Source organism: Lichenostomus cassidix, chromosome 7 (genome assembly GCF_008360975.1).
Source record: "Lichenostomus cassidix isolate B80296 chromosome 7, HeHo_3.0, whole genome shotgun sequence".
Classification (NCBI taxonomy): Eukaryota; Metazoa; Chordata; class Aves; order Passeriformes; family Meliphagidae; genus Lichenostomus; species Lichenostomus cassidix.
This window is the reverse complement of record NC_139488.1, coordinates 15915054-15941565: the sequence shown is the minus strand read 5'-3', so window position 1 is coordinate 15941565 and position 26512 is coordinate 15915054. Positions and strand designations below refer to the sequence as shown.

Here is a 26512-nt window from a genome sequence, read left to right as displayed (position 1 = left end):
TTGCCTGCTGGTGGCTTTGGTTTCATGTTTGTGGAAATCTGGACCCACTTATACCAACAGCAAACCAGGCAAAAGGACACATCTTTCTTTACTTACCAAGAACCTTTGTTTGCTTCACTTTTCATTTGCAATTGCTCCGTATTTAGCTTTAAAGCTTTGTTTCAGTTCAGATACATACTTAGCTTAAGGAAATGGTGCTACACAGAATATCTTTTTTTGTAAAACAAAAGGACTAAAATGTGACTAGAAACAACTACAAAAGAAATTGCTAACATGTCTTTTTCTTAAATACACTCATATTGAAGAGAACGAGTTCTTTCCTTAAATTGCTTTGTCATAGATACATCAGAAAAATAAAAATGATTTCTTGTATATCCTTTAGCTGATTCCTTTCACTGAAAAGTTCAGTGCTGCTTGTCACTGCAAAAGAGAGCTATGAATCTCATGAAAGCTGCTTTGCTGACACCATCAGCTGTACAACATCCGCTTCCAAACCAGACCTCCGAAAGCAGCACTGTTAGAGGGTTTTAAATCTCTGCTCAGAAATTGTATCTATTTCCAAACAGCAAGAATAGCTCTGAAATTGTGAAAAATGCATTCAAGTCATATTTAGAATGATTGTATGTGGGGGATATAACAATACTTTTCAAGACTGTAAGCACTGCGTATATTCATATCTCATGCTATTTATCTTGCAGATATACAGCGCTGGAAGTTGCTGGCTGCAAGCTGGCAAGCTTGTAGCAGTGAGAAGGAAGGATCTCTCCGTTTGTCACTGGCCGTATATCACTGCAGCTGTGCCCTTTGATTACACAGAGGGCTCCTCCAGCCATTAATAATAGGAAACACTTTTTGTCTGGTGAATGCATCTCAGCGCCATCCTCTAACACCTAGGCTTTCCAGCGAGGTAGAAGAGGCAAATTAAGGATGGAGCTTGTTCATTTTACATTTACACTAGATGTGTAAACAAGGATAACCTTTGTTTTCCTGAGAAAAGAAAATATGCCATTCTTTTTCCTACCACCACAGCGACTGATTTTTTACAGAAACAATATGCACTGCCAATTACAACTTGCTGAGGAAGTGACACTAATGAATCACAATAATGCTACCACAGCATCACGGAAAGTCCTGTGACGCCAGCCTCCCAGATTAATTGCATCACATATAATAGCCAAGCCACATCTGCTAACCAGGTGTATCAGTGTAAAAGATTTTCCCAAAAAAGCAAAGCCTAGAGGAAATCAATATATAGGGAATGAAGTCCTAAGTATGAATACTGCATTGCCAAAATTAGATAGCTATCTGAAATTGTCACAAATAATTGATGCTAAGATTGGAAAATTCTAAACTGGTGTAAATCATTTAGCACCAGAGAGCACTACAAAAGGCATTTCATGCTTGACCTGCAAAATGAATCAAAATTAATGCTAAGCTCATGTGGCATGCCGTTGCTCTTACCTATTGCAGCACAGCGTATCCGAGCTGCTCCAGAGAGGTGTTTGCAGTGAGTGGAGCGTGGAATCTCTCTCGGTCTGGCCTACATTGATCATCTTCCACAGCATCTTTGACACAATAGGAGAAAGCTATAGACCATTTGTCTTAACACTGCTTTTAGTCATGTGTCAAAACCTTGCTTTAACCCATCCCAATTTTTATTTAAGATTAGGCTTTCCGAGTAGTGAAAACACGAAAACATAAGCCCCTTCAAAACAAACCCGGCTGTTGTTAGTCACTATTTTACCTCCTCTGCTGTCCAGTTGCTAGAGGTAGCCATCCCATGACTAAGGCCATGACTGGATTTGCACTGGAGGAAAGAGTTTCACAAAATGCAGCTGTTTTGGAGGCATTCCAAATGTCACACAGAATGGTATCATTCCCATCTCTACGTTTATCCCAAAACAGTGCCCTCTGTTTATATTTTGGTAGAACCCACAGTTGCTGCATTGATGGTCCTGTGACTATGATATGTTCCTCTTAAATCTGTGCTGACAACTTATTTAGGTCATGGAGTCAGAGTTTAATTTCCTCGGGTTAGATTTATTCCCTCAACTGCAAAGAAATAAGAAAGAGCACGCTTGTTGCTAAGTCAAACACGCAGCTGAAAGTCTCCAAGGTGGAGACTTTGGCCAGTGTGCTGTGCCTCTTTCTTCAGCCTCAGTTACTGGCTTCATGATTTGAGAATTTGGAAGCCAAGGCCATTGCAGGATGCTCCCCAGCCTCAGCTGCAGGCATGCACAAGCAGTGCTGCCCACCTTGCTCCGTGGGCGTCTCTGTTTACTGAGTCCTTTCTCAGGGGGTCAGGCAGTACATCATTCTGGGAACCACAGTAAAGCCTTGGCAAGAGAACCCACCCTGAGTTATGTGACTGAGATAACACCTAGAAAATAAAAAAAGTATTTTACATAGTGCTGCTCTTCCACAGACATGTAACAGCTGAAAACTACCATTCATCCACATGAATGCCAAAATAAGAATTAATTATATATGATTGGCTAAATTTCACCAAAAGAACATATCATTCAGTTTAATATATTTCTCTAGAAATCCAGAAAACTATACAAAGCTTTTTCTTCATTTGCTATTTTTATAAACTACCTGCCCCAAATACAGTTGTTATGTTGGTCACTGAATTTAAATGATGAATTTCCTTCTTTTAAGGCTAAGAGGAAAAGATCACTAAGTTTCTTATCAGGAGATAGTGATAGACTTTTCAAAAATGCACAGCATCTTGAAAGTTTGGTTTCATATCACCATTTATATTCCTGAGAAATAGACATGTCTCACATTCTCTAGCAGTGTTTTGTGACATTTGGATTTACAATGCTCAAGTTTAAGTCTCTAGCCCTTTGCAGTCTGTCAAAAACAGCTTCTCTGTCCATTTATTTTTGTCTTCTGTGCTCAGTCTGAATATCTTTTGTAAATTTATACTTGACAAGCCTCGTATTTCAGCAGCTGGCTTTGTTTCACAATCTACCTTGCTTGCTCTGTTGCATTAGCTGAAACAACAAATTTAATCCATGATGTCAATAGTAAATTATAGTGGAGATGTAATATATGCCTGACATCACTAAGGTCAAGGCCACGGTGAAAATATTGCAAATAGATCCAAAGGGTCTCCTTGTTGTGGTAGGTGCTGGCTGCACATTTAATATTACGAGAAACAGATTAGTGCCACACACTGCATTATGTTAGCCTTTTAGTTACAGCCTGCGTAAAACTCCAGCTAATGTAAGAGTGCTCCCTCAACATGAAAAAAGGTTCCAGAGAAGTTTGCTATGTCATTATATTTCATATTTTCTAACTGATAAATAATTAAAACAAGAATTACTTTACTGAAAAGATTCATTTAGCGTGCACATTTTCCATTACTCTAACTGTTTGAAGGGGTTGAGGGAAACATTTATTGCATACCTTACCTAAACTACCTTGCCATTAAAGTATCTAAATTACCTCAGTGAATTCTGAGCACAGAAGTGGTTGATGAATTGCTTTTTGCATAAATGCACTTTCCCTTTGCTGGAACCTAATTTTGTGTATAAACACACACACACACACACACAATAAAGCAACTACTGAACTCTGGAATTTTCTCTGTGCAATGAAGTTTTCCTAAACGTTGCTTGTATTATAAGCATCCTTGGACTCTCTGAGGACCAGCCAAAAATGGGCTCTTCTACAATGGCGAAAGAACAGTTAATGAATCATTTTCTCCTGTGTAAAAGTGCTCATTGCTGTTAATTTGTCAATTTTTTCAGCTAGAGCTTTTTTTATATCAAAATTAGCTTTCAGCTTAAAAGTCCATTTATTGTCCAAAGGGAAAAAAATTGTGCAAATTTTACTAAACAAATTCAGTATATGGCAGACTATGGAGATTTCCATTCCATCGAGCTCTGTTATTTGTTTTATCTGGCATAAAGAGTACCAACAGCCCAAGGACTTTCAATCTGCAATTCATCCCTTTAACTTGGCTCCAAAGTATTTTCATTCCTTAACATGAAAAGAAAGACCAAATTTACAAAGCTGCAGCATATAGCAGATCACAGCTATGGTGCTTGGCTTTCCCCATGCCCTGGCTGGATGTCTGGGATGTAGTAATTTCTTCCTCAGAAGAGTGGGTTACCTTTTGTTCCTGGTGTCCCTAATACTGAATGGAGGAAGGCTGATGTGGGCAGTTTTCATTATTGATAATCTGGTGGTCAACTGCCATGAAGGTAATTGCTTTAAGGATGTAAGTACTAATGAAAATCCCAAATCCTGTGATAGTCTCCTGTATGCAAACAAAAAACAGAAAATAGAAAGTAGAAAACTGAACCAGTGACTCAGTATGGGCTGCTTTAATGACTATTTAATCTCTCCTATAAAAGAAGTTTAAATAATGCTGTTATGTGCTGATGCTCTTAGCAGTTGTGCTGGTGCATGATGTATGGACAGTGTCTGCTTCAAGAATCAACAAATGTGCACTATTCCATTAGCAGTTTTCTGTTTTCCACAAAGCTTTACAATTTATTAGTTATTTATGTTCATGTACTAGTGCCTTATTTTACATATTTATATATCTTCTTTCCTCTGCCATGAAAAGCAATGAAAAGTTTAGGTATTGCAGATCAGTTCAGCTCACATAACATTTACAAAGTGTTGTTTATAAAAACGGTTTCATAGATAGCCCTCTCTATGCTTGGGACTGCTGTTTTAACTTATGTGAAACTCTTACATCAAAACAAGACTGAGGCTTTTCTAAAACTCTGCTCCTTCTTCTGCTTTTCAGAAGGGTGAAGAAACTCAAGCTGTATGAACAGAGATGCCACTTTTTTTCCCAGTAAAATTTGGGAGAAGTGTGGGACGAGGAAGAGCATCAACAAAAGGCTGAAGATAAGAAGGGTTCAGTAGGAGAACAAACTGACAGGGCAGAGTGTAGTGGAGCTCCAGAGGGTTTCTAAAAGCATAGTTATTCAACAAAAATGTAGCTGATATCACTGCCTACCCAGGAACTTACTGCTGTGCCTGCGTTATGCAGCAGGAGATATTACAACTTGGACACAAATCAGCTACTTCTGGCTGATTGTCTTTCCTTGATTTCCATGGCCTGCATTACATGGTCTTTACATCACTCATTACCTCTGAACACTGTCAGCATCACGGCTGCAGAACAGACTTCCTCAATTCCTCTTTTGAAGATGCCTCCGTTACACCCAGCATCTCAGTTCTGCCTGTATGAGTGATTTAGCACAATGATGTCACTCTGGGCTAAGTGCAAGCAAAGGCACCAGGTTAGTGTGATGCTTTTAGTTTTGGGGGCTGACTGTATGAGGTCAATACTGGAGCATCTCTATCCAGCACTGTGATTAAAAGCATCTGTGTGGAGTGATAAGAGTTTCATATTTCAGGATGCAAATTATTTGTTAGTTTCCATGTGTGACTTCAATTTATATTTTTAGCAATGCTTATGTCCTCTAAACACATATTGTCAATGCTTTTGGGTAAATTCTACTCATTCAACTCAATGGCCTACTCTACTACATCACCTCAGCAAAGTTCATTAGCAGTGATGTCTCCTAGGTGGCCTGTGTGAAGTGAGCTGCCTGTTGATGCAGTTCCTCGATATTTTGTTGCTGTATTTTCAGATGTTTCTGAGTTGCACATCTGCCTGTGCTAGTGAACATGTCCCTGAACACAATGACAGTGAAAGAATATTTTAATACAAATGTTAATACACTGTTTCAGACACAGATCTGCTTTATCTCTAGAGGAGTTTCAAAGCCCTTTGATTAGCTGGAAACCACATCTGACTTCCCTTCTTCTGCCCCCACAATGTGACTCAGCTTAAGCCACATCGGTTCCTAAATCCCTGAGTAAAACAATGAAGGATGTCATGCATATGAGAATCCCTGATTGACTAAAGGCTCCATCCACACTGACAACTCACTTTGCCCAGCCCTCCTAACAGACATGAGAGGTAAATGGGTATCAGCTCTGCCCAAGTGACATCAATTCATCTCAGTGACAGGGACCTGTGCTTAGTTTCTGACACTCAAAACATTCCCAGTCCCAGAAAGCACCTGTGAACCTACATTTATGTCTTCCAACAAATTTTAATTTACTTGCGTTTTCAGAGATTTCACTCTTTACATTTCTGAAAACATTTCTCAGATGTAGAGAAATCCTTTTCTTCCCAAGGACATTTCCAAGGCTCAGGATTATTTAGGGTTCAGTTGGATATAACAATTTAAAGGTAAATTTATCTAAATTAAAAAAAAAAAAAGAATAGCACTTGTAAATGATCTCTAAGCTGCAGCTAACATCATCTTGTCAGTTCGCCTTTTATATTTTCTGGATGGTCAGAAGGGAGAAACTTGATACCAAACCCAACAGTTACCCATCTTATTCTGCCTAACGGTGAAAAAAAATTACTATTATCTTACAACACACATTATGTTCATGAATATCAGAAGCTTCTTAAGAGATATCAATGGGATAGCTCTTAAGAGATAGATGGGATATCAAGACTGGCCAGGATCTGGTTGATGGGATGACAGGATTTGGTTGGTCAGATAAAATTTGATACACAAGGGTAAATTAAAAATGCAGAGCAAAATATTCACCTTTACAGAAAAAACCCAATGTCTACATTGCTGTAATAATGTGACTTCTACCATTTTAGCAAAATAGGAACACCTCTGTCCCTCCTGCCACAGCACCCCTATGCTACTGCACTTGTTAATGGATTCATTCCAAAGGCGTGTTGCAGTGAGAGGAGGTGCAGGAGCAGAGGATTAATTTTTGCCTGGGAAAGCTGTGTGTGCAAGGATAATGCTTTGCAGAAGAACTTGTATCAGGACCCAGAATGCCGATGGCTTTTCTCTTGCTGAGCAAGCCAAGGCTCATTCTTTTGGTTCCTCAACAAGTGTTACAATATACACAACTGCCCCAATGACACATGCTGCAGCCTTCCTCCTGGACCTTCCACTCTCTCCAAGTGGCAGCCTTCCTGAATTAAAATAGAAACAAATCCTTCCATAAAAGGGAAAAAAAGGAGAGTTCTGTTTTCTGCAGAAAACCCAGCTGATTCGAAAATAAATACAAGGGAATTATATAGCAACCAAGAGTAAATGTTATTTCTCTTCAAACTTGTAAAATTCAGAAAACCAAATAGTCTCAAAATGTGCTCTCTGTCTCTGGTCTTCCAGCAGCAAGCTTCCTCAGAGTTCAGAATATTGACAGAAATAAATTACAAATCAGTTTATTAAAAAAAAAAAGGGAGCAATTTTTGTCGTGTTTGCAGGATTGTATATCTTGCTAGGGCTTGAAGAACACTGCTTTGGATTTCTCATATAGCAGGTAACTTCTTGGGGGAAATTAAGAAGCAAATTAAAATGCTGTTTATGGCTGCTGAATCACCCTGAAAGCATATATTAATTATTATGAACATGTTATTCTTACAGATGTATGTGCTACTATCACAAATTATTATTTGCTTTGACACAGCCCCTTAGGCCATATCTGGGAGAGGAGACCCAGGGTATGTCTGGAATGTGCACCCAGCAGTGGGAGTGGCTGCTCCAGCCATCTCGGAGCCTCCTGCAGGTGAGACCCAGATGTGCTTGGATTTTCTTACCCCAGCTTCTCCCTCATCTTTCCATGGAAGGGACATTGAAGGGTATGGCTCTGATGGGAGCCCTGAGTACTCCAAAGCTACCTCAGGATTCCTAGGTGCTGGCTCTCAGCCTGTACCATCAGCTGCCCCAACCCTGAGAAACATATTTGTGACCTGGACCCCTTGTACTGGGAACCACAAAAACCAAAAGCAGTTTTCCAAGCTTCTGCACCAATGCCTTACAGTCTTACGTACTAGATGCTTCACAGATGAAGATCAGAGATCTGCCCTCAAGAGTGTACAAGAGTTGAACAGAAAGAATAAATAAATTGAACTTCAGAAAAAAATCTGTTCTTTTTAAAAAACTAGCTTAATACTTGGGAAGGTAGCAAAGCCATGTGAAGAAGTTCTGACAAAAAACCCCAGTAAAAATATTATTTTGTACTATTATTTATCTAGACAAAGTGAAACTGAAATTCTGAAATGCACAACCAAATGCTGAAAGGTTTGATCTTGCTCAGGAATAAATGGGTAGATTGTTTCCCGTAGCGGGGGACTTTCTGATTAGTTAATTTGTTCATGCTTATTGTCAAAATGAGACATTTTCAAGGGAAAGTTTCAATGGCTCCTTTGTCACAAAAAGTTTCTTAGCTTTGCCCTGCAGTTGAAAACATGGATAAAAGAGAATAGGCAAACTTGGTCCAGCCTAGCAGAACAGTCGCAGACTCAAAACAGGTGAGACTTGCCTAGGAAGTGGCCAATCCACTCAAAGAGGTCATATCATGACATGCAGAACCATGAATCACATCTACCATCTGTCTATCCATTTATTTGTTCCTTTTGCTTTTTTTGCTATGGTTTCTCTTTCTCCTTTCTAACATTTTTCAAAGGGATTTTTCTTTTTTTCCACAAAGGTTCTTGCTCTCCTTCAGGTCATTCCCCTCACCTCCAAAAGTGGGGAATTGCATGTGGTCAGTGCTGGGGTGTCACACCAGCTCCTGTACATTCAAACCTGTTTTGTGAGCTCTATCACAACTCACAAAGACAAGGCAACACTCCAACCCTACTGCAATTTGCAGCATATCTTTGTAGCAGCTAGAAACAGGTATTTGCCCTCCCTTCCCCGCTGAAGTTTCACTTACAGAACACCACAAAAATTCAAGACCCTACATATAGCATGAACAAGATTTTATGAAAAAAAAACAAACCCAAACAACCCAAACCCTGTAAAGAGACTACATTTTGTTCATCCTAGCATTTGTGTCTGCTCTGCTGGCAGAGAGCTCTAATTGTCAGGGACACAATAGGCTGTGCTCTTATCTGTGATTAATAGACATGATCTTTCCAGAATGATAAATGCAAGTAGGTAAAGTCTCTGTGACTATATCTATGCTACATCATAGATTATCAAAACCCCTACAATGTGGATGTGATAATAAGTATCCATGGTGTCTAAAAGTGCTGGCTAAGAGTTCCTAATGTCTAGAATTCAATTTTTATGATTTTTATGTGGCTTTGTGGAAGAAAATCCTCCACAACATTGAAATTCAGTTTCTTAGCTGTTTTTCAGCTCTCTGTTCTGGGGATTTGCCCCACATTCCTCTTTGAGATTCCCTTTAAGCAGGAGGAGGGATCAGTGCCCTGAGCTGATGATCAGCATGCACCATCCCCAGTGTGGCTCTTCTGGGGGCAAAAGGGCATGAATGGATCTCACTCACAGAAACCAGCAACCCTCTCTTGGCCCCTTGCCATGGTGGCACCACTGCTACAGCCCCTCAAAGGATGCAATGGGACACTCAAGTCTTTTCTCTCTGATAGCAATGTTTCAGAAGCCTGAGGGCCTCTGACAGTTGCTGCAGAGATGAACTACCACCGTTGATGTATCTCATGCCATCCAGTCAGGAGGGGAACAATTGCAAATGATAACCAGCATGATTAGAACCACCCAATAAAGAGATGAAGAAAATGTCAATGCTATGGTACGTGAGATGCACTGCCCCACATTACTGTACAGATGGAAACATCTGCAGTAGAGAAGGGACTTTCAGAAATGTGCTACAAATTTTCCAGACACCCTTGCAGCCCAAGACTCAGGCCACACACCGCGAGCAGATGGCTGCATGATGCTTTGTCATACACAGAAACACCGATCTAGTGTCATGCAATGGTGTAGATTTTCACTGATAGCAGTTTAATGGCATTTGGCAGTAACCATTGTGGAACCTTTTTCCCATTTTTTGGTGTCATGGGTTATTTTTTCAGAGGCACAGGGTGTGGTGCTGAGATGTCCGCTCTGGTATTTCCTCAGACCACCATGTGAGGAGGGGAGAGGAGCAGCTTAGCTCCTCTATATCTGCATGGGAGCCAGTGACCAAGCAGGAAGTTTTGGCTTGCAGACTGCTGTCTGAGGAAAGCTTTGAGAGGAGGAAGTTTTTGATACTCAGATCCTGAGAAGCACTATTTTCCGTGTATATATCATGTAGCAGGCTAAGAATTAAACACGGTGGAGAAACTTGTATAAAACTGTCATAAGGTTTGCATTTGCTTTTGACTTCAAGTTTGTGATAGACTTCTAGTCAGAGCAGTAATAGCCAGAAAAGCTTTGCAGTAAAGGCTGTTCAGACTCTTAAATTTCTTCCTCTTAGAAAATTTCACCTCTGAAACTACTGATAATATTTCTTGCTGATGCTTAAGAGAGAAGCACATTATCCAGAGCTCAGGATTGTTCTTGCTGAAAGCTCTAGTTATGCTCCAGTGAGCCTGCTTTTACAGCAGGCAGGTCAGATCTGCCCAGGTGCACCAAACCTCTGTTTTGGTGTCCCTGACAAGTGGCACCCTTCCGGGGAGAGCTGCCAGTTTTGTTCTGTGTCCTTGCAGCCTTATAACCCACCTAAGCCTGTCTTCCACACGGGCAACTCTGTTTCACCAAACTACTTCACCTGGCAGACCCAAATTGGGAATTTGCAAAAGCAAGGAGCAAAAGATGGTCTGACAAGGGTTGTCTCTCAGGAAAATGTTTAAGTCCATGACTGGTTATGTCTACTTTATAAGTCATATCTCTTAAGACCTTTTATTACATCAGGTCAGGCTTTATCTGTCTAATAGGTAAATTTCCTCTAAGACTATTAGTTGCTACAGATAACTACTTCCATTTCTGCATATCAACAACTTTTAGTCTCGTAATCCATACCAACAAAATATGGGGAAGCACTTCTCCTAAATACTGATGATAATTACCAAGATGATAATGTTCAAAGACATTTATTAAGTGCCTTTACTCCCAGAAAGCACATAAGCCTTGGTATCTTGAGTGCAGAGATAAGATATATGAACAGTTTTATTGTCCCGAATGAAGCCTTTTTCTATTTTTAAATAACAAAAGATATAAAGAGTGAGAAGAGTAATTATCAACAAATTGAGAATTTGGCAGGCATAAATGCTGTCAAAGAATCTCCAGGGGGAGGAATCAAAAATATGAAAGAAATTTTGAAACAGCTGCAGGAAAATTCCCACTCTGAAGCCATGCGGGCATTTTTGGATGACATATGCATGGAAGACCAAAATAATTAATTTTTTATCACTTTGAGGAAATTTCAATAGGTTGGACAACTGTAGGTGACATTTCAGAAGTAGCTTTAGAGTGGTCACCTGATTAAACAAAGTTAAGCACGTGTTTAAGGGACTTGCTGCCTTGGGATCTTAATTATTACAGACAATTTCCATGTGTGTGTTTGCTTTAACATAGTCTCCTGCTGGAGAACAGCTGGCTGCAAATGGGCTGGCAAGGTAAACAGAAACAGGCCTGCAATGCCCAGCAACTCAGACAAGTCTCATCACCAGCACAAATCGGTTGCCAACCTGACAAGCACGAAATGTCTCAGAAGGATCCACATTTCACAGCCGTTGTGCCTCATGGACTGTGTCACAGGCAAACAGCAAGATATTCAGGGCACAGTGACACAGTATTGTCACATGTCACATACTGAGGAAAGAACATAGATCCTTAACAATTCACTTTTTTTCTGAAATATGTATGTTAATCTGGTGTTTGTGAATAAACCCATGCCCTGTTCATCTACAGTGTAATGCTGGCAGAACTGGCTGGTTCTCCATTAGTAAACCTCAACAGCTTATTATATTTGAGTTAATTGCTATTTGTTCAACTCAAACACCGATCCAGGTGATTCACAGGTTGACAGACCTACTGCTCTATCTATCTACATACCTAAATTTTAAATGACTGAGGTGAATCTCATTAAACAAACAGAGCCATGTCAAGAAAAGGCTGCATAGAGCTGAGTCACTCCACAGTTTGAACAGCGAGAAGAAGATGTACAGAAAGAGATGAAAACAGATATACTAGGGGAAGGTTATCTTTAATACTGAGTAGTGGAATAGATACTGGCAAGAGAAAGCAAATGCCTAATGATGGTGCCAAGGTTTTGAGCCTGACAAGATAAGAGTTGTGATGACTGAGGAGACAAATGGGATGTGATGAAAAAAATTAAGAAAAAAACCCCATACTTTTCTTTTGGAGAATGATAGTCTAATGTAGTCATCTAGAAGAGACAGCAGAGAAAAGTGCAGGGACAAGGGTTCTGGATAAAGCAAAAGGACAAAACCCAGGCATTGAGGGGTAGTTGGAGAAGATGAAACTGATAAATGTGTATGGAAATACAAGAAAAAAACCCCTTCCATTTCATGGGTAGCAGGACAACTCCATCTGCATGAGCCTGGTCTCAAAAGTCATAAACCTCCAATACAATGGTCTACTTTGCTGTCAGAACTGAACTATGAAGTACAAAAATCTGAAACTATGTTCGAAGAGCAGAAATAGTGCTTTTGAGCACCAGGGTTCAGAGCATCTATATAGCAGCAATGAGACAAGTATAATTATGTTTTTATTCTCTCATATTCCACAGAGACTTAATACTTCCCAGCTTCACCTACTATGTACATGGAGAGAATGAATATTTACAAAGGATTCTTGAAATCAAAGGGACAAAATGCATCACGAAAATATTATTTTGCACCTTTTGAAGCAGTGAATGACACTGCAGCAATCCTAGTCTGATCATGCACTCACAGACCTCTCGGTGACTGGAGGACTGTGCTGTCTAACTACCAATTATGTTGCTACAGCTCCTGAATGGCACCATTTTGTTGTTAAAGTGAACAAAGGATGCCTAGGAGGGAGTGAAATGTAAGGTGCTGAGAGGAAAGTTTTCCGTGGCGTGCTGGGGGAATGTGGGCAGCAAGGCTAACATGACAGGACTTGATGAATGATGTTACATGAAGAGAGGCTGGGCCAGATGTGTGCATGCAGTGAACGGCTGTCCTCGGTGAGCTGGGTAACTCACTGAGAGTGAGCAAAGAAAAGCTCCTTTCTATGACAGGATTTCATCCCCCTCTTTTGTCAGGACCTTTCGTTTAGAAATGCTACTCTTGCAGCACGGTGGCCGTGGGCTGCACTGCGTTAACCCATTTTGACAGGAGGGTAACACAGTGAAACAGCTTCATCAGCAGACAGGAGTGACTTGGGCTCCCTCCAAAATCAAACCCTCACAAACCAAGCTTGCTCTTGATGAAATAATCATCACCTCAATTGTCAACAATTGGCACAAGCAAATATGACTCTAGCTATACACTGCAAACTCAGTAATAGGTATTCAGAAATGCTGCACAATTAGAAGTGTCTTGATTGATTTTTTAGGGTTGAATCTAAAGACAAAAAAAGTTTTATTACATTTGGGGAATTAAAAAATTAATTGTTTATTAAACATTCTGATAAATAAATTACTTGAGTGAAGTGTTTTGCCTTCCTCTGGTTAGCAATGCCACATCTGAAACCTTTTCTGAATGGGTAATATTTAGCTCCAGAACACAACTAACATCCTACTCTGCTGACTATTTGGATTAATTATTGACAGCAATATGTGGAGAGGAGTAAAATTAAAGTCGTAAGCAGGTAGAACTTAAGTCAATTATTGCAGCACTTCTAACACCAGTCATCAGAAAAGAAGTTAGGGATGTTAATAAAATCTCCTCAGACTAGAGATTTCCTTTACACTGTCGTTTTTCATCTTTGCTAAAGAAATGTACAGAAACATGTGCCAATAGTAAGGTCTTCTTTTTTTTTTGTTACAGGCCATCTCCAGCACTGTAGGGAGAAAATGCCTCGTGAAAAGAGATGTTAGAGGTAGGTGGGCTCAGCACCATTGAAATGTAATATTGCAGCCCACCACGGTGAAATATAAATGTTAGAGATGGCAAGGTAAAATACAGACATCCTGTGGCTTTAGACAAAAGAAAAGTGTGTGTAAAAATTGTACAGCATCCTGCAGCTTGCTGGTGATCAGATATCTGGAAGAACAGCATTTTTGTACAGCTAAACATGACATAAAGTGGCTGATTGCATGTTTTTCAGGGTTTTTTTTCCCTTTTGACTTACAAAATTTTAAGCATATCAACAATAAAATCAATTAACGTGAACTTTACAAGACACTTCACTGGCTGTCAAGGACAACTGGGATAATGGACCCACCAGATAAAGAAGCATGTTCCCCTCCTGAACCCATTTTTTATCTCAGGGTATTACAGTGAGTTGTCTTTTCAGTGGATGTTTGATGAGGGATCATGTTTTTCCGAGCTCTTTTTAAGGCAGACAAAAATGAATTGGTCCCCCTTTAATGACCTAAATCAGGCAATTTATCTAAACATTGTAATGTAGTCATACATGAAAGTTATGGCAATTCCTTTTCTTAAACCATGTAGTGATTAACTTTACTTGTGTATTTATTTCAACATGCTAGAGATGTCAGTCATGGGACTTACTTAAAAGTGTACCAACAACTCCCTTTTCCAGGCAATTATATTTATGAAATCTTTAATTTTATTGTACCTAATCACAAGAGGAAATATCTTTAACAATGTATGAAAATGGTTTGGATATATTAAAATCACACATAAGCATAAAATTAAACCAAAATCTGTGGTAAGGATAGGATTTTATTACAAAATACTCATAACCAGCTTTGTATTTTACTATTTTTATGTGGGCATGTAAATGTCAGCAGTTTCCTTTCTATATTCTTTCTTTTTTCTGGGTCACTGGCAAACAGGGAAGATTTGTATTTCTTTTTCACCTGCCATGCTGTTATATGCTCTTGCAGATATACCCTTGATTTCCAATTTATTACCTGATACCGAGTCTTATAAACTGGTACTTGTACATACAAGAAATGGGAAATGCAGGACAGTACAAGAAAAAAAAATCCTTAAAGTCCTTTCAGTGCTTTGAAACAGTAAAAAAATAAAAACAGAGAACTAGTATGTCAATCTTACTATTTCAGGTACAATACACACCAAGGCACGTGCTGGTATCTACCCCAGCCCTCTGATGGGAGCCAGTGGCAATGTGCAGCCACACTGTGTTCACTGGGCTTGCACAACTAAGTGCAGGACCAGGGTTTCTGCTGGCTCTGCTCGTGCTGAGAAGTAACTTTCCTACTGCAGTCAACTGAAGAACCTGGAAAATGGTGGTGGCGCTTTAGAGATGCCCAATGATCCACCCAGGGGTGAGGCACACCATCAGCAAGCATACATAATGAGGTAAAAATGCCCTTTTGGAAATGCCTAAGTATGTTGGTCTTTGACAAATACTATACAGGTCTTTGACAAATACTATACTATATATACTATACTATACATACTTCGACAAACACTATTTTTTGGGGGGTTTCATTTAAATGCTGCTCGTTTTACAACCATCAAAAAAATTCTCTGCTTTCCCTCTTCACTTCAGATCACCGTAAGAACAACTGACACAGACAGCTATTGTCCAAATAAGTAGACTGACTATGCTTTTAACATTGATACTCTCCCCCCTCCACGCATTTGGAAATGATAGAGAAGAAATAGCAGCTATGCAACTTCAAAGAACTTTCTAGCACTGGATGTCATTAGAGATACTACAGCTGTTCTTTTTTACTCTGATGGCTCTGGCTCTCAGATGCAGCATGTTCTAAACAACAGTAAGCAGGGAATGGATGGTAGTTTACTCACTTTGAGTTTTGTGTAAGTATTTACCAGAAAGTATATATATACCAATCTATACCAGAAGGTATGTGCCTTCCAATTTGATTTCTAAGTTCTCCTGACCTTGCTCACAGCTAAACCATGGGAGCTTTGAGCTGACAAAAAAGCTTTGCTAGTTAATAGACTGAATATATAAACCATGAGGAAGGGCTGGGTGTGTGCTTTGGTGGGTGCTGTGAAGAGCCCTGAACAAGGTAGAACCGAAGGGTGGTTAGAGGGGCTCCAGGCAGTGTGACTGGATCCATTCTAAGCCTTTGCTCCCAGGGACCAACAGCATTTCAGGAGGAGTTATTTAGCTTGTCTGCTACAGGAAGAGTGCCAGAAGAAGAAAAGACTTTACTGTCCAGAACACTCAGGACATCACAACTTTAGCTTCATTTCTGTGTTAGACTCTCAGGTATCCTGATGTAACTGGCTGTATGGTTTGTATTAAAAAACTCCATTCCCAGAGAAAAATGGGACTACTGATCTTACCATCACTCATACTAGTATAAGGCCAAAGCAGGCATCTCTCATTCAGTAATTTATTTTGTTGTTTTGTTGTTCTTGCTGATCATCAAAATTTAAATATCCTAAATGTATCAGTCCTTCCTACAGCATTCCACATCATCCTGTATTGCTTTCATAGAATCATAAAGTTTCTGGAATTGAAGAGACCTTGCAAGATCCTCATGTCTGATTCCTGATATGGGCCAATAAGCCAGATTCTTCTGCTTACTCCCCATCTCACCTCCCTTACAGGGCACACCATGTGTGTGCTGATTCAGCAAAATACACAACACTACCAAGGGAGCAGTGTGACAACAATGAGATGTCCTGGTACTAAATTGGGACGTTCCCTGGGAATGCTCAAAGCCTGATAATCTTGCATTTCCTCTGCATATGGACAGATTCCCCCATGGAGATAAGCAATTTAGCCAGTTATTTTTGTTGCCCCTGGGCCTTGCCGTTAATAGTTAATATTGTCTGGCACTGAATGCATTGTTATCAGGCCTCTAAGGTATCACATTTGATGGGCACAATTCACACTTCTCGGAACTATTATTCCAAGCTTCCTGCCAGCTCCTTAGTTTACTCAGGCTTCTTATTTCCAAGGTTATTTTTGCAGCGACAAAGGCTGGAAACGTAAGACCTGATTCTCTGCCAGAGAGAGCTGTGCCCTGGCTGCCTGCCCTGGGGCACCACAGGGCATTCCATGGGCTCTTGCAAAACCACGGCCACCCCAGCAGGGACTCCTCAGCTCTGCTTACAAGCCTGGAGTCAGCCAGTCACACTGATGTGTCGCTCCCTCAGGACTGAGGTAAAGCACTTCTACCAGCCAGAAAGCCATGAATTTCCTTACCCAGCTTTTCATTGTGAAAATCTGCAATTTCTTTTTCACTTTGCCGTTGTAGCCAGGTGGCTGTGGGGCTTCCTTGTTACTCAGGCTCCATGACCTGGCCTCCACTGTACTACCAGACCTCCACATTTGAAATCCACAGGCAGCAATGTGCAAATGAGAATCACCCAGCAGCTGATAACATTTCACTGAAGGTGGGTAAACATAAGGCCCAAGACACATGAGCCACAAACTGCAGGGAAGGTGGGGAAACTAAACGGGAGACAAATGCATTGCACCGTACTTCCAAGCCAGGAAATAAGGACACTCTTTCAAAACAGCAGATAATGAGTATGGAAAAATACCTACAACCAGGAAAATGTGAAGCTAGTATTTTCAGGATTATATTTGTTCCAGTTTAATGGACTGTATCTGGTATATATTAAAACAGTCCCAAGCAATACTTCTGTAGTTATAGATAGGTCAGGTTTTTTCATTGCAAACACAAATTTCAGGGCATATAGTTCTGCCTAAGCATGTGGTAGAACTGCTGTGTTTGGGTGTGGTTCCTCCTCCCCTACACAAGACTATACAAACAGATATACTGTTTTTACCTAGAACAACTAACTCAAAGAAATTGTTTTGGGACTCCATCCAAATATTGCCCATTTTCCCTTTGATGAGAAAGAGGATTTAAAACAGAATGTGGACATCAGAACAAGTTCTTTCTCTAAGAAGATCCACTACTTGCAACGGATGAGGATCAACTCACTTTCATAATAACTCCAACATGGAGTTCTGTCAGCATCTGGCACTGTTAGTGGGATATTACTGGAATATACACAGTGAAGAGTTTAGCCGGATGAGAATATTAGGTCCCAAAGATGCTAGTGTGGCTTTCCACTATAAGATATGCACAGTGCAGCTTATGCTGAACAGTAGCAACAGATCTTGTCTACACATGGAGTTATTCCTCCAAAATCATGTCTGGATCCTCCCTATTTCAGAAAAAAAAAGTGTGTTTGATGCTCTGCTTAAGTAATTTTCACTGTAAATTAAAATAACTGAAAGGAAGAAATTTTATTCTACAGTAAGTGGGTCCATACACAGTGTTCTTTAAATATCTTTTGCATTATAAAGTCACATCCTACCACAACCTAGCTCTGAATTGCAGATAATATTGTATTTATAAAGTGTACACTCTCAGGGGATAAGAAATATTGCTCAAAATGCCATCCAAATGTTGAAAATGTAATGTTTACACTGGATAGGTGCCATCCTTGTCTGGCAGGCTAATGGATCAGAAAAAACTGTCTGTGAAAAGATGACTGTGGCAGTGGCTGGGAGTCCAGCAGTTTCTTTTTCCCTCCCTCCACTTTTAGCAAAATTGTACTTCCTGGTGTTTTGGTTTAAATCGGATTTTGAGAAGTCCATTATGATGCATCTGTTTAAAATATCAAGGGGAAGAACAATTCAGTAACACTAAATGTACAAAAGCGAGGGCTGTGAATTAATACTGTCTCTCCTGCTTAACTTACTGCCTCTCGTGTTACAGCATCATTGACATACAATTTCACATCTTCTAAAATGTGTCATGAACTCTAAATAGCCACTTGCACCTTTGAATGTCTTCCCATGCCCTTGCATCACCTAGATCAGACCTGGTGGTCTTACATAGAGTAATCCAACCTTGTTGATTTTAAGATAATATTTTAGTTGAGTTATGCTGTAGTTACAGGAAATCAAAATGTTATATGCCTATTTGTCTTTTTGGCAGTTTATACTTAGTGTTGCCATTTATATTACCTGGAGAAAAAACCCCAGATAACCCATGCAAATCATTTGTAGAGGAGCTAATTTCTATTTCTTCTAAAGCCAATTTTAAATCTCCTCCATATGGCTGGTACAAAGCATTATGAGGCAGTTGATGAAAATGTAGCTGCAATGAAGTCAGCGAGTTTTGCGACTGACTTCAGGAGAGCCAAGATTTCATCCATTATCTCTTTCTGTAGCATAGGGTCCAGCTGTATTACAGTAAAAAAAAAAAAAATAAAAAGAAATCCATCAACAAAAGGCTGAAGCTATTAATCAACGTAGAAAGATCTGGTTAATATATTGCAAGGTAGGCCTCTGTTGGATGGTGCGTGCCTTTAAATTCTGTAAGCACTTAAAGAAACCCTGCCAAAAAGTGATACATCTGCAGCCCCAGTCCCAGAGCCCAGATAATATCCATCCTGCCTACTGCAAGTATCATGCTCTGCTGTAACTGGGCTTTCCTTCCTCACCCTCTGAGCCCTTCTGGACAGCCAGGCTGCAAACTTCTCTAGGCAGAACTCCAGCATTTGCTTGTCGCAGCTGGAATTGCAAGGCAACGTTGGATACTGAAAGGAGCAGGGAGTAAGCTGGGTGTAAACAACAGGAGCTTCAGCCTTGTCTAACGCAGGGTCAGACATTTGCCCATCGACCCTTTATTATGTCCATTTAAGCATAACCCATAGTTGCCCGTTGTATTTTTCTCTTCTGCATTATACACCATATTAAGCTGATATAAAGATTCCATTGTAGAAGTAATGCCGCTTACTCAAAACTTTCCACCACAAATTAGAATGCTAAATTTAGGAAACAAAGTTTCCTTGCCACTGAAACCTGGATGCCGCACACATCAGCATGTACCCCGACTGCTGTTCATAAATCCCGGGGAACAAGTGGGATTCTTCACATGTAGATACTGTACAAGGACTTGCTCAGGCAGCGAGCAGCACAAAATAGCAAACAGCTGATCAACCAGATGACAGAGTTATGTTTTTGAGACCATATTTAAAAATAAAAGTGGTGTGGTTCTGCACACCATAGCCTAAAGAGGGAATTCCTAGGAATGTTTCCAAAACCCAACAAAGATTAGTTTTGATCCTGAAAAGTCTTTCAGTAAAGCAAACCAACTCAAAACCCCTTCATTTCACTTAAAAACTCATCGAAGTTTTGTAAGAACACACACACACCTTATCCACATGTATGTGGAATCCTGTAATGCTTTGCTGACTTTTTAATTCATCTAAGTTCAAAGCTTTGATCACAGTGCTGCAACACTTTGTTTGCATTTTTTCAGCCTTTACATTATATTTGGTGAGAGAAGACTTAAAATTTAATTAGAGAGAAAAGAAAATCATTATTTAGCTTTTATTGAAAACTTGTGTGTTTCCATAGATGGTGTAGAGCTCAGACTTTTAAAAAATGCAGTAGACAGTGTGATGCAGTCATTTACTTCTGCTTAAAAAGTACAACTTTCTGTGAGCATTAGTAACTGCAGTCATTACTGTAAAATTATGGAAGATTTTTATAAAAATCTGAGAAGGAAGAAAAGCAAGGTTTTTGCTCCTTTTTCAATTGTATTTTATTTCTGTAATTTGTTAGCATATATATATATGAAATACCCAGTAATATCCTCATTGTCTTAAGCAGAGTAATATCCTCATTGTCTTAAGCAGAGGTGATGAACATAAGGGTATATAAAACATTACAAGTTTGGAATCAGTGAGGTAAAAATACATTTGAAGGCTGCATGGTCCGCACATGCACAGAGGACTAACCAATTATGTACAAACAGAAATACCTATTTTTAGAAACCAGCCTTAATTCAAGACAGCCGAACTAAAGCTAGCACTGCTCTACACTATACCTCCAACTTTCCCATTCATTCAGACGACTGAAAATGAAGCACTGTTTCTGTTTTTCCTTGTAACCCTGCATAGGATACTTGCAACACAATGCAGAGATTCAAAGAGACTGAAACGCAGTTTACTTGCAGAGTTGTTAGGATTTCTTCTAAAACTAACTTCATGGGGTTTTTTTACTCTGAGTGAGAACCAGGCTCGTTGTTCCTGCTCATATACCGTCTGTTTTCCAGCCAGCTTTCCCCTGTGGATCCCTCAGCGCCCGCTCCCCGCCGGGCTGCTCCGGCTGCCCTTCAGCGGCACCAGCTCAGGCTCAAAGACAAGTCGCGCTCAGGCAGCGAGCCGCTATTTTTCGTACAGTGGCCTTGAACATCAGCCTTGCCACATGAGAACCAGCTACCCCCTTCAGCTGAATAAAACGAAACTTTAAATATTTTCTACCCACAATTTCCTAGTTTTATTACTATTAACTCTCCTCCCTCCCCCCTTCCCTCCGTCCCTCCCTCTCTCCCCCTCCCGCGCTAAGTTTCGGGCGGCTCTGGCAAGCTGCTCCGTGTGACGGCAGCGTGCTCGCTTCCTTCCCGGCCAGCCACAGGCAAACCCCGGTGCAGCCTCAAGGGACGGGCATCCCGAGAGGGAAGCGATGCCCCGAGAACTTGGCACCGCCGCCTTCCTCAATGCCCGCACCCCAGCAACCCGGCGCTGCCGGCGCCCAAACCAGCCCCGACACAAGCGTAGCCCCTTCCCGCGGGCAAGGACGGCCGGCAGAGCACGGCACGGCACGGCACGGCACGGCACGGCACGGCACGGCACGGCACGGCACGGCACAGCGGGAGCGCGGCGAGCGGCGGCAGCTTGGCCCGTCCCGTCCCGTCCCGTCCCGTCCCGGCCGTGTGCGGCGGTGCTCGCCCGGTCCCCGTTCCGGCCGTGCCTTCTCCCCGAGCAGCACCGACGGCGAGGGGAAGGCAGAACTTACGTGGCTCCTGCGGCGGCTCGGAGGCGCGGAAGGCGAGCCCTCTGTGCCGCCTCGCCCGGCCCTGGCACGGGACGCCCTGCCCCGGGCGCGGAGCAGCCGGAGCGGCAGCGCGGCCGAAGCCGTCGGGAGCCCGCTCCGCCGCTGCCTGCCCCGCCAGGAGCCTTCCAGCCCAGCTATACCCGCATTGTTTTTCTCGCACCATTTTTTTTTTTTTTTTTTTGATTTGCAAGAAGACGCCAAAATCCCCGTAAATGGCTCATTTCTGGGGTGGGGGGCGCTCCCGGCGGCCCGCGGGGGTCGCGGCGCGGGGCCGCCGCATTCCCGCTCCCACAGCGCCGCCTGGCGGCCCGCCCGCGCCCCCGCCCCGCGCCGCCATCCCCTCGGCCCGTCGGGAACACGCGGGGATCGCCAGCAACGAACCCCCCGTGACCCATATTCACTGCAAGTGCAATCCTTCTTCCTTTTTTTTCCTTTTTTTTTTTTTTCCGCCCCCTCTGGTTTTTTTTTTCCCCTCTCGGATCCTCTTTCAAGCCCACTCCACGCTGCCGCGCTATTACATGCTAATTTAATTTTACTATGGACGATATTTTCAGCATTTGCTGAGGACAGTAAATTTTGTAGTTTATGTTATTTCACTTTTTATGACTTTTTAACACTTAATAAAATTTTATTAGAGCACTTTTGTGTTTACAAGGCCACAAAACTCTTGGCAGGTTGTCAGAAGTCCTTTTTATTATGATCCTACTGATATACTGCGAGTAATGAAATAATCATGTCCAGAAATGTATCAAAGGCCAGAGGGATTATCCAATTTAATGGCTCTACAGATGCGCTGTGAGGGATACGGACAGGCAACGCGTCGACAGGCTAAAAGGCGTGTGCGAGGCGGAGGCAGCCCTGCTTAATTTCTTTCCCATTGCAGGCTGGTGCTGTGTTATCCTGGAGGCTCCGGGCTCGGTCAGGTGACTCCCGGAGCTTTCAAGAAAAAAGGATTTTATTCTGGTGAAAAAAGCTCTTTTCTTTTTATTCTTCTTAGGTGTGCATCTAGCGCTGACGCACTTGCTCTGGTGTTTGCACTGCTTGCGACACTCAGCGAAACACAATTTACTGGAAAACACCCAATGTCATCGTGCCATTGTGCAGCAAACAGTGGCTTTGGGCGTTAGGATTTAGTCGTGCAGCCAACAAATAAATACACAGAAAAAAGAAAGACCAAAATAAACAGACATAAAAAAAATCAAAAGCAGAACAAGCTGGTGAGATCAAATGCAAGTGAGATATTTAAGAGCATTCTGTGAAATTATTGTTTTTTGCTTTTGTCTTAGCAAGCACAGGGTTGTGGGAGTGCTCTCATTTGTTCGCGTGCCTTCCTTCCACAATGGTCTGTTTTTCTGCACTGCTGCGGTGCTATAGTCTGAGATACTGCAGCTGTTTTTAAGGCAATTTCCTTTTATTTTAAATAATTGTTCATTTAACGTATGTTGTTAAACTCATTCTTGCGTCAAAAGCAGGCGATTATACTTCCTGACCCTGACAGCAAGGTGGGTGGCTTTGTTTTATAATTAAATTTGCTGTGTTCAATTTCATATTTTTCTTTCCCTGTTACTTCCTAAAGACATGCCAAAAAAGATAAAAGGTAGCAATAGTACCAGGAACACTTCAATGCCAGTTTTGTCTCTTTTACACACATTGTTCCAAACTTTCAAGCTTCACAGGGACACTAGAAGGATATTCTTTCACCACTTTACAAATAATTGTGTAATTCTCTGTGATTTTAACCCTGCCCCATTAAAGGCTGCAATAAGAGCATATTTCATAATTTCCAAAGCAGAAAGAGGACTTTTTCTTCCAGCACAAACATATGTGTTGTATTCCAAGGTATCTCATGATACTGCCAATAGGGATTTCTTTTTAAGAAAACAGGCGCGATCTGTGTATTTTTAAAATATGCTTGAATAATTTGCAAGGACTTTACAAACAGATCTGAAGGCAAGGTTAGAAGTGATCAAAGAATTTATCTTCAAAATCATGACAATATATTAGAGGACCACATGTTTGTATATTTATTCATATTGTGAATCTGCCTCACTTTGGAAGAGTGCCTCCAAAATCAATGGGGCTTCTGGAGGAGTTAAAATAATGTAGAGTGTTAGTAAATATGCCAGAACTTGGCCAAGGAGAAGTAATATAAATCATTAAATGCAGTTTAGCTTCAGGACAGAAGTTTTGTTTTTCCAGAACAATATAATCTACTGTAAATCACATGTTTGCAGGTCAAGGTCAATTTAAACTTCTTAAACCTTTAACAGCAATCAAACTGGAAACCTGCAGGATGAAATAATGTGGTAAAAGAAGTGATGGACTGGAAACCGTTAAATTTGGAAGAGGAGTGGTTGCTGTTGTTCTTTTGAGAGAAAGAGCAAACTTTGAAATGCTTTGAATATAAAGATGTAAACATGCCACACATAGTTAATCAATGAAGCATCTAACTAATTTAACCCTTTCCTGGGGACTTCAGGTTTTTCCTGGAACATCAGAAAAGGCCTGAGGAAGCAGTTCCCACCATCATGGTAACAGAAAAAGAGAGGCAGGATTCAGTAACTGTACCTGAGCTGGTGCCTACAGGAGGTGTGCAAGGCTGGCAAGATAGTCCTGGCTGAAAGAGAACAACCTTTGTGGAACAGTTTAAGGGAGCAGCATGACTAAGGACAGCCCCGTCCCCAGCACGTACCAATGCCACCCCCTGGAGAGGTCCCTCAGACCACCACGGATGGCCAGCAGATGGTAGGTAGGGAATGTGGGTGCAGGGAGAAACCTGTGGATACTCTGTGACTGTATTTACAGATAAAGCCTGTTTCTCACTCAGTCATTGTCTGTAACAGCCCATTGAGCAGGTGCACCAGTGACATGTGACATGACAGCGACATGACATGACACACTCTCAGCACATGGGGCGTTGCCAAATCTACTGATGCCCTGCTGAATGTGAGAAGAGACATATTAATCATTTTAACGGGCCAAACTCTACACCTATTCAAGTCAATGGAACTTGTGACATTGTTCACAATGAGACTAAAAGTGCAGTCATGATTAATTAGTTATTAATAGGCAGTTACCTGTGAGCTTTGCAATGACTGTACTACCAAAAGCACAAAGCTGGAGTACAGTTTGCTATAGACTGATGGATGAGCAATAGAAGTTTAACAACTTATTTACACAAAACATGCCAAAAGCATGTCACTCAACCCAGAAGTCCTTAACTAAAGAAGAGAAGGTGTTCTGTAAAAGCCATCTTTGTTTTAGCCATAGAACTCCTATGCACAAGAGTGGGATCTGTGTAGCTAAAGCCCATTCAATTTTCTGAACACAAATTTTAGGTTGATGATGAAGCCAGAAAATCAAGTACACCCCCTTCTGAAATCTATTAAGGGACTTGAGTCAGGTCTTTCATTTTCCTTTTCCAAAACTCCTGACAAAACAAGCAGTAGGTACTTTTTCAGGGCTGTTTGTTATTTTTATTTTTAGGTTGGCAAATCATTTGCTTGCTGAAAGCTGCCATTTCCCAAAACAGGAGGAAGTGTAACAAAAATTATGCGTCCCTCAAAGTGATGAAAACATTCCCTGGGCCTTGGTTACTATTACTTGAGAAGGAAGATTATAGATTAGATATTAACATACTCCCCTGGTATTCAGGAGACCATAAGACAATCCCTTCTCTGTAAATTAGAGCACAGACTGGAGTCCACATCTGCCACATCCCAAATGAATGCCTAATGCCTAAGTGATGGCATCTTTCAAGATAGGTCTTCCAGTGAGGCCACTCCAGGCATCTCAAGGGAAGAGAGAAAATAACAGCAAAGTTTAATTAACCTGTCTCATGAATTTTTAATAAAATTCCTGAAGTTTGGGGAGTTTGTGGCTTGTGACTGAGGCTGGAACTCCTGTCTAGGTCATCAATTGAGAAAAACACACATTCCTATCAAAATTCTATACTTTTTTTTCCCATGTAGTTATCTGCTACAAAGATTAGTATGCTTCAGATGTCTTAAAGAATGAAAGTACATGAAGATAATGACATAAACTTAAAGTATATAAAAATAAGACAGGTGAAAGGCTACCTACATTGTAGTTTTATTATAGTTTAATGGACATACGCCGATGAGCATTGTGCCTCTGTGTCCAACCTGATAGATGTGCCCCATAAAAGCTTTCCTCAGAAGAAAGTCAGATAAGTGAAACTCAGTAGAAAAATAGCTGTACTTTCTGCAGCTATAGATTATTCAATCAATGAAACTCCTATCTAACTCAATACTACCCACATCCTTGGATTTACTTTCTGAACTCTCATCTGAAGTAAAAACTGACTGCCCCAGTTTCCTCTTATGAGTGTGGTAATTTTGAAAGCACAGAAACCCTTCCTGAGGAGTAAGCAGTAGCTCCAGACTATGGCTTTTGTGGCTAAGATCAGAAAAGAACAGCATTTACAGTTCTCAAAACAGAGCTTGGGATTTGCTTGAACATAGTTATCATTTGTAATGCAATGTCATTTAAGTTCTTAAGCTGAGTGGTAGTTAGGCAATCATTTAATGTTCTCTATTATTTTGGCTTAGTCCCATTTTTCTTCTTTATTTTCACTCCATATAATTATATATCTATCTATCTCTATCTATCTATCTATCTATCTATCTATCTATCCATCTATCTCATTACTAGTTCTTAAGAAAATGTTAACATTTCTTTGACTCTCTGTTTCCTGGTAACTTATGGAGACAACTTTACTAACAGCAACCATAGCAATAGAGAAACAGAGTCTAATATGGTCACCTTGAAACACCCAACTCAGAACAACTATGATG

At 41.0% G+C, this 26512-nt stretch overlaps 1 long non-coding RNA gene across 2 annotated transcripts in view; it reads right to left on the bottom strand.

Annotated features, from left to right (window-relative positions):
* Window positions 1–299: 299 nt before the first annotated feature.
* The window catches only part of LOC146434614 (uncharacterized), a 265691-nt gene continuing 239478 nt past the window's right edge, over window positions 300–26512 (bottom strand). Inside the window, exon 4 of one of the 2 annotated variants that reach the window (XR_014853460.1) lies at window positions 300–2380. This is a non-coding gene — a long non-coding RNA (uncharacterized LOC146434614). Of the gene's footprint in view, window positions 2381–6112; window positions 6243–26512 lie in introns of those variants that run through there. The other variant, XR_014853461.1, reaches the window with a different exon arrangement.